The following is an 8,638-nucleotide window of genomic DNA, read 5'->3' on the forward strand; positions in this document are numbered from 1 at the left end:
CATCACGTTCCTCGTCCACCTGTGGTTCCACACGCATATCTGTTTGATCACCATTTTGATCTCCACAGTCGTAATCATCATCCATCATAACATGATCATTGTCATTTGCATCATCACCACCCACTTCAACACAACTAATATCGATGTCTGTGTTGTTGGAAGTACCTCTTGCCTCACCATGGTGGGACTAAATTGTGTATCCATCCACAAAATATCGCTTTATCAAATACCTCTTGATGACATTAGTATCCTCCCATACAATATTGTTGCTATAGTCAAAACACGGACAACGTATTTGCTTTATCTTGCAAATGCGAGCGTGCTTCTTCGCAGCCTCCACAAACTTCGATACCTCTAACATGAAAGTATGCGAATATCTCTGTATGCTATAAATCCATGCTCTATGATCCATCTTTAACAACGAATTCTATTTTATATTAACTAATTTAATGAGCTATTCTATAAACTAAATTAAATTATGGATGTAATAGCTAATAAGTAAGAAGAAATTTAATAAAAAACAATTCTATATTACCCTAAATGAAACTCAATTAAACCTTGGATGTAATAATTAATAAGAAGAAGGAAAAAAGTCAAACTCAATTATATATTGAGATAATCAACTTCATTAATTAAAACTATGGATGTAATAATTAATAAATAGGAAAAATATAATCAAACTCAATTCTATATTACATTAAAATAACAAACATAGCATTGTAATGGTTATAATATGACCATAGAATTTTATTACAAAATAATCCATTTCTAGTTATTTTCTCTCTCTCCCCTCCTCGCTCTCCTAGTTCTAGATCTAGATCTAGATGACAAGTTAATGAAGCTAAAAATGATGGATAGAAGTTGAAAAATAAGGTTGGAATGGCATAAACTCACATTATATTGCCACCTCCTCCAAAGAATCAAGAGCAAAACCTTCCCCCTTAGATTTGGTGTTTTTGAGCTTTTCCCAAGCTCCTCTCGGGCAAGCTCCAAATGGAAGGTTGCCTGGGGAAGAAGATGCCCGCGGCCATAGATGGGCGAGATTTGTGCTGGCGAGCGACATAAGCCCACCGCTAGCACAATGGCCACTGTGCTGGTGGGTGCTCCCCCGCCGGCCAAGGAAGATTTGTGCTGGCGGGTGCCAATCATGCCCGCCAGCACGCTAATTTGCCTGTATCAGCACAAATCAAATCTGGCGTAGTGGTTATTGTGAAGCATCTCCACTAATTAACATTGCACTATGTTCCATCTGATTATCAATCATGGGAGGTTCTTCTTGACTGGACTAGTCTACCATGGGGGCATTTGAGTCCCAGTTGTTGGGCTTGGGCATGATAACTTATTGGCCGCAGTGAGGCCTGTCACTGCCGGGTTTTCTTCTTCTTGTGCCCCTGAGAGTAGTTTCTCTTTCAAGGAGAGAGATTGCTCATGTCTTCCAGCTTTTCCGGCCTATCTCCTGATCCCATTGCAAACTTGACTTCAATGACTCAGGTTTGTACCATATTTGTCAATCGCCACTGTCTTGTTCTTCCATAGGTTCTTAATTTCCAGTTGTTGGAAAGTCCCAAAACTCAGATATTCTCCGCCTGGAGAGACGATGCCGTCAAAACAGAACCCTTGATCTTCGCTTTCCTCACTGCTTTCCTTATCTTTATCTTTGGTGCCGTTTTTCCCAGCTAGAAACCCTGCATAACTGCATATATGAAGGGGACAGCAAGAACGCGGACTTGCTTGCGCTGGAGGGGGCCAAGGAGAGGCTCACCCTGTGTCGTGCCGATGTCCTGGACTACGAGTCCCTCCGAGCCGCGTCCAGCGGCTGCCACGGCGTCTTCCACGTCGCCTCCCCGGTGTCCAACGACCCTGTATGTCAGTGGTTTCACAGAGCTCAATTCTTCCCTTGACATCGTGTAAGGAAGCTGACGATGTACGCCAGGAAGATCATCACACATTAACTGACACGTGTTCACACGACCGCTTGAGCTCGTGCCGGTGGCCGTGGATGGCACCCGGAACGTACGTGAACTGCGCCGCGGCGGGCGAGGGCGTGCGCCGCGTCGTGCTCACCTCCTACGGCGCGGCGCACATGGACCCCGGCTGGAGCCCCGACGCCGTCCTCGACGAGGCCTGCTGGAGCGACTACGACTTCTGCAGACGAACACAAGTCAGCCTGATGATCGATCGCCTCCTTTCCCTCTTGTCTCATGACTCCAATTGTCATCAAAAGTGATTAAGTGAAACACATATATCTACGTGCAGAACTGGTACTGCTGTGCCAAGATGATGGCCGAGATCACGGCGACGGAGGAGGCCGCCAGGCTGGGGCTGCGGCTGGCGGTGGTGCTGCGGTGCATGACCGTCGGCCCGACGCTGCAGCAGGCCCTCAACTTAACCAACCACCACATCGGGCGCTACGTCATGGGCACGAAGAGGGCCTACCCCAACGCCGTCGCCGCGTACGTCGACGTCCGCGACGTTGCCCGCGCGCACGTGCTGGTCTACGAGGGCGCCGGCGCTGCCGGCCGCTATCTCTGCGTCGTCGCCGTGCTCCACCTCGCCCAGCTCGTCGCCGTGCTCCGGGACCTCTTCCCGCAGTACCCCGTCACGGCTAAGTATATACATTCCCTTCTTGCTCGATCGGGCCGTGAATCTCTTCCCGTCGTCGCCACCGACGAGCAAACTAATCCTGCAATCAAAGGGGCCGATTTGTCAGCTAGAAACCGCAATCAAACGCAGGGAAGAGCCTCTCGAGCATATAAAACTAACCGGCGAGCATAGTTATGCAAACTTTTTTTTTTTAAAAAAATCTGAAAACGGATGCCTGTCCGGGCCTGTTCAACCTGGGCTGTACTGTCGAGGCCCAAGATGGCGAAATATTTAGGGCTCAAAAGTTCTTACTTTCTACTAGCCCAAACATGGAACAACGAGGGCCCATTTTTTTCCTATCCATAACGGCGGCGTCTCGGCGAGACGGCGACGGGCGAAGCTGCGAGGCGGAGGGGGCGGGGTCAGGGGCTCAACGAGTCAACGGCGAGTGAATAGCGAGAGTCCGGGGCCTGCTGATCCGACGTCGTCGGCGGTCGGCGGAGGAAGCGCGGAGGAGGCGAACCCGCAGCGGTCAGGCCGGTATGGCTAATCACAGGCCATCAATAGTGAGTGCTATTCTTCTGAACTTTTCCTTTTTGAATTACCCTTCTGAAGTTCTGAGTTCTGAAATATGAACTTGAGCGTCTGAAACTGAAACCACCTTTATTGCCGTTTGTTGCGGGTTTGCTACTTACTCTGCAGTGAAGTTATGATATATTGAGCCATGATGTGTGCGTCCTGTAAAAGATTACTGCCCCTTTTGTTTCTCTCATTCGGCAAGGAGCGAGATAACTGAAAATTTGGTTAACTGGCACAATTATTCATGAACAGAGAGAAGCTGTGAGTCAAATTATTGAGGTTATTCTCAATCCATGTAATAAAAGAAAAATAGATAAGTCTTAGTTCTGACTGCCAAGGCACAAATAAAGGAGCATTTCAGATCCATGAACTGCAAACCAAATGGTGAGGCTAACCCTTCTGCTTTATAATATGTAATGTGACTATAACTCAGTATATATAGCAGTGGCCAACCCATGTGCCCGTTACTGCCTGAATCTATACAACGTTGCACTCTCTAGTCTGAACCATGGTTTGCTTCATTCCTTTCAAAGCATGCGTTTAATTTCTAGAATGCTAATCGTTCACATCTTGTCCTGAAGATACCCGTGCATTTTTAGTTTTCCAGAACCAGACAAATCGGAGATATGACACTTGAACTCCTTTTACACTTTAACAACACAGAGAAATTCTCCACTGAGCTATGGCTTTAAGATAGCTTTGTGGCCCATGTATTTATATAGATATGCTCCTATGCTTCTAAAATGATGAGTCACAGTGGCTAAAGATTTCCTTTTCCTCTGTTGAAACCTTGCTTTATTTGGTACCAATAGAAAGATAAAAGCGGTGATATTTCCCAGTGGAGACTGGAGAGTAATATCTTATTGTGACATTACTTCTCTTTATGACGGACGTTTTTGCCTATTCAGGCTCTCTGCCTTACAGCTCAGGAACATAATTTGATAACATAAGCTGTATCAAAAAGCATGTGACATACTACTTTTGAAAACTTTACTCTCTGTTTCTTCTTACAGTAATCAAGACAATCAAGAAATGTATGCTGGAGGAGCCTAATTTAGACAAAACCATTATAAAATGCCTGAGTGTAGCGTTAATTTGATCCATTCCACTGCAATTTTGCTGGTTTTGAAATATGCCGTTGTAATGTATGATTGGAGCACTCTGCTGAGAGCATACTATTTTCCATGGCGCCTTTTGCCCACCAAGACTAGGGCAGACACTGATGACACTGGGATGACGGCAAAGGCATCACCCTGTTTTAGTCATAGCCCAAACCAACTACATAAGTAAACAGAATAAATACTGGTGCAGCAAGCTGTGCTTGAAACACAACTTCAAATGAAGAAAAAGAAATGCCAAAAACCTTAAGAATCTTACTCTGTCGTGTGGGGGCACCATCTGGTTGATCTGCAGTACCACCGTCCTCCTTGTGCTCCTCGTCCTCCACCATCTCCTCTTCCCCAAATATATGGATTTCATGCCTTGGACAGTTAGGAAGGAGAGCTGCTGCATTTGTAATGGTGGCCTTGGCAGCCTCCACCTCCCAAACCATTGAACCCCGACAATTAATACTGACCCAGAGACATTTGAGGGAGGAAAGGAGGCTAATGCCAAAATCAAAGTTGGCTCCATATGTGGATAGTGTATCATGTACAACAAATCTAAACCAAAGCCGGTTGAGCCTTGGCATTGCACCTGCTTCAAATATCAGGCTCATCATTCCCTTCTTCTTTTTCATGTACATAGAAGGGCGGAAATGGAAATCCTCGAGACACTGGAATCCATTGGGGCTGATAGTGAGCGATTCCTGCGGGTATTCTGTTGTGAAAATTTGGAGACAGCGTAGAGCAGGCAAGTCTTTGAGCACATCTACATCTCCACCTCCCACTTCTTCTATAAGAATAACCAAGTTGGTGAGTACTGAGGTAGGATATCCACTTTGGGAGCCTAGTGAAAATTGGGATGTTGCTAGACGTCTGCACATGACATGGACGAGGGCACAATGAATCAAACAAGAAATCCATAGAACAACGTTCCGTAGTGTCAATCCTTAGGGAGTGGAGGTTTCTTTCTCCTAGATTACTGAAAGATGAGATCAAAGATTTCTTAAAGCTTCCTTCATCATTAATTGCATTATCACCACACCACTTAATCCCAAGCACCTTCAGTTTGGTTAGGTTTCCTAACTCCTGCACAACTTCTGGTGAGTTTTTGCTTGCATCCAGCATCGAGAGCTCCTCTAGAGCTGTCATGTCACCAATCCCATTTGGTAATCCTACACCATTAGGCACACATAGGCGCACTAATTGGTGTAGTTGAGCAATAGTTGCTGGCAGTTCTTTTATTCTTGTAGCTCTGAGATCGAGTGTTTGCAAATGTTGTAGCCTTCCAATTTGGCTTGGGATCTTACCAATATTACTATTATAGAGACTTATATACCTCAAGTGGCTCAAACTTCCAATATTCTCAATGTCTCTGTCCTCTAGTGTAGGACAATTTTGTATATCTAGGACTCGTAAAATATGAAAATTCAAGAGAGATGGTATCTTCCCAACATCACCAAATACAGTAAATGACCGAACTTGAGACAAACTGTTTGCCCCTAACCAGAGACTTTGTTCTGCACAGTTTCCCTGGAGTGATAGACGCCGAATTTTGTTAACCGAAGGTGTCAACTTATGATTATCCATTATAGTGACAAAATTTTCTTTAACTGATAATGATATAATAAGATCAAACATTATATCATGTACCCGGCAAGCTCTTGGCCTTCCACTGTAGTCAGTGCCTACTGGTTCGATCATGTTTCTATTGATGAGCTCACCAAAGTAGTTTTCTGCAGTATCCTCTAAGCGTTGTCCTTGTTGTTCTGCAATAAATCCTTCAGCTATCCATTTCCTAATTAAACACAACCGCCCGATCACATGATCTTCTGGAAATATGCTTAGATCCAAGAAACATATCTTCAAATAGTGGGGTAGATCAGAATAGCTAAGAAACAATATTCTTTTAACAAGTTCCAGCTGATGATCTTGTTCATTTGCAGATCCAAGAGAATTTCGCACCCTCTCCCACTCCCTTTTACAGATTGGTTTAGTTGCTAATAGGCTAGCAATATTAACTATAGCTAGTGGCAAGCCATGACATTTTCTTAGTATATCATCAGTAACTTCTTTCAGTTCAAGAGGGCAATCATCTTTGTGATAGAAGATCCTTTTCAAGAACAAGCTTTTTGAGTCATCGCTATCAAGGGGCATCATAGGGTAAATGTATTCTTTGTGTGGAATGCTGCAGTATTTAGCCACATCTTCAATTCGCGTAGTTGTGATTATTTTACTTGCATTATTGTTTTGGGGGAAAGCACATTGTACTTCTTTCCAAGCTTGTTTGCTCCATAGATCATCAATTATGACAAGGTACCTATCAGGCAATTTGTTGAAGATGAAGCATTGCATTAATCGCAATCCAAAATAACCACTAAATAAATAAAGGAAACTTGATGTAAGGGTAGATAAGGAACTATGGACTCGATAAATTTGCATATTGCCATACTTGCATACATGACCATCCTATGATATAGACTTCAAAAATCTACATGTTACTGCTAAACTTTAAAAACAGATCCAAACGCCCAAACATATGCTGCCACTTAGCCAACAGGGAATTCGCAATAGTGTGCATATTATTTGGAAGGTACTTTGTCGAGCAGTGCCAAATCCAGTACTTGAAGTGTGTATGCTGGTGTGCTTTAACCATTTTTTCAGGGGCCAAGTCTTCAAGTCTGAATGATGTTTTCTGATACTTTCTTCTATAAAAAGGTATTTTGATCTATCAAGTGTTGGGCATTCTGCAGTAAGCTAGGGGAAACTCAGTTGAACCTGAATATATGTCTTGTTTCAAGCACAATTGATTGAGCCATTTCTTTTGGAGAACTACCTATTTTTATTTTTATCTCCAAAAGTTTTCTATCCAGAAAAAAATATGTATACCTGTTTGATTTTTTTAAACTTTTATTGTGCATATGCACACAAGTGAATGGAGTATATACAAAGAGACACCCAGAGCAACAAATTCAAAAATTTCCTTGATAAATCAGTCTAATTTTGTTTTTAGTTGAACTTTAAGTGCCTTTGTAAAGAGAAGGCAGATTTCATATGTCATGATGTAGCTAATGCATATGCATGCTATTGATCATTGTAACATAAAAGACATGTTTCTTTCATGTATTAATACGTACCTTTTATTTTGAAGGTAATCTCTGTTCATCTTCACAAGCTGTGAATATTCTAATGTTTTGAGATAAAGATCTTCCTGTAACCTTGCAATGTGTTGATTTTGATCTTCTGTAACTGGGCTACTCTTAAGAAACTGCAGTAGTGTGTCACTGAGGATCTTAGTGACATTAGGGCTTCGGGTCATGGAGACAAAGGCTGTGCAGTTAAATTGACTTCGAACCTTTTGGAAGACCTGATTAGCAAGTGTTGTCTTGCCTAATCCCCCGAATCCCACAATTGAAACAACCTTGCGCTGTGTGTGCAAACTAATGCCATCATTGAGCCATTGGACAAGTTTGTCTATTTGTCTATCTATACCCACGAGTCTATCTGCCTCCTCATATAGTGCAGGCAACCTGGGATCGATTGCCACTGACTTTGGAGATAAGGTGGATGGATCGATCTTATACCTTTTGCGCCGATCACTAACCTCCATCACGCGTTCCTTCAGCTCATTAATCTGAATACCGATATGATAATGTGCTTTCAGAGTGATGACCTTGCTTATGATCTTCTGGATGAACCCACTGCAGGTTGCGACATGGCCAAGGCGGTGCATGAAGATGTCAATGCAATCCTCGACATCATATGACAGCTCCCTCAACTGACCCATCCACTCCTTTATTTGCAAGCTTGCTTCCTCCGACTCGGACACCATCTCTAGGGTGGTGCTCATGCTTCTTAGTTCTTCTCGCAGAAAGATGACCTGCCGATGGACACCTTGGAGGTTGACATCCTCCCTCTCCAACAGGCTGCCGAGCCTACCGAGGAGGGGGTTCATCACCCCCATCAGAGCACTCGCCGTCACCCCAACCATCTCTTCCTGTGCACTCTATAGAAGTTAGCAAGAAATTTGCTGTAACGGGTACTGGAATGACGCTTGGATCTCTTATAGCCCAGCACTTGTCATGCGCAGGAAGTTTCGCATGCTACCAACGCGTGTACTGGAAAAAATAAAGAGGCTTACCAGGTCAAATATTGTCAGCGTGGTCGTGTAGGTTCAGAAAATCACTAGAAGTTACCTTATGCGTCGTGGAATTTAAGAATACACCACAGCTTGTTCTACGCGATTGCTACACCGTACCAGGTCTGCTAACAACTGCAATCAAAACAATCCCTCCATTTTCTGTACATATGCCTTTTTTAGAAATTGAGCAGTGAGTCTTTCTTAACTTTACTGTTGATAACTACAGAACGTAAAA

General features: G+C 43.6%; 1 long non-coding RNA gene and 2 pseudogenes across 1 annotated transcript; 2 read left to right on the forward strand and 1 right to left on the reverse strand.

The window, feature by feature from the left end:
- Positions 1-1,081: 1,081 nt before the first annotated feature.
- LOC117861849 (cinnamoyl-CoA reductase 1-like) lies at positions 1,082-2,756 on the forward strand (annotated as a pseudogene).
- Positions 2,757-2,770: 14 nt separating this feature from the next.
- On the forward strand, positions 2,771-8,412 carry LOC117861592 (uncharacterized). The gene is made up of 2 exons (XR_004641807.2): positions 2,771-3,149; positions 7,970-8,412. It is a non-coding gene; the product is annotated as an uncharacterized lncRNA (long non-coding RNA).
- Positions 3,553-8,360, reverse strand: LOC140223065 (disease resistance protein RGA5-like; annotated as a pseudogene).
- Positions 8,413-8,638: the final 226 nt, after the last annotated feature.

The sequence above is a fragment of the Setaria viridis genome, chromosome 6 (assembly GCF_005286985.2).
Source record: "Setaria viridis chromosome 6, Setaria_viridis_v4.0, whole genome shotgun sequence".
Classification (NCBI taxonomy): domain Eukaryota; kingdom Viridiplantae; phylum Streptophyta; class Magnoliopsida; order Poales; family Poaceae; genus Setaria; species Setaria viridis.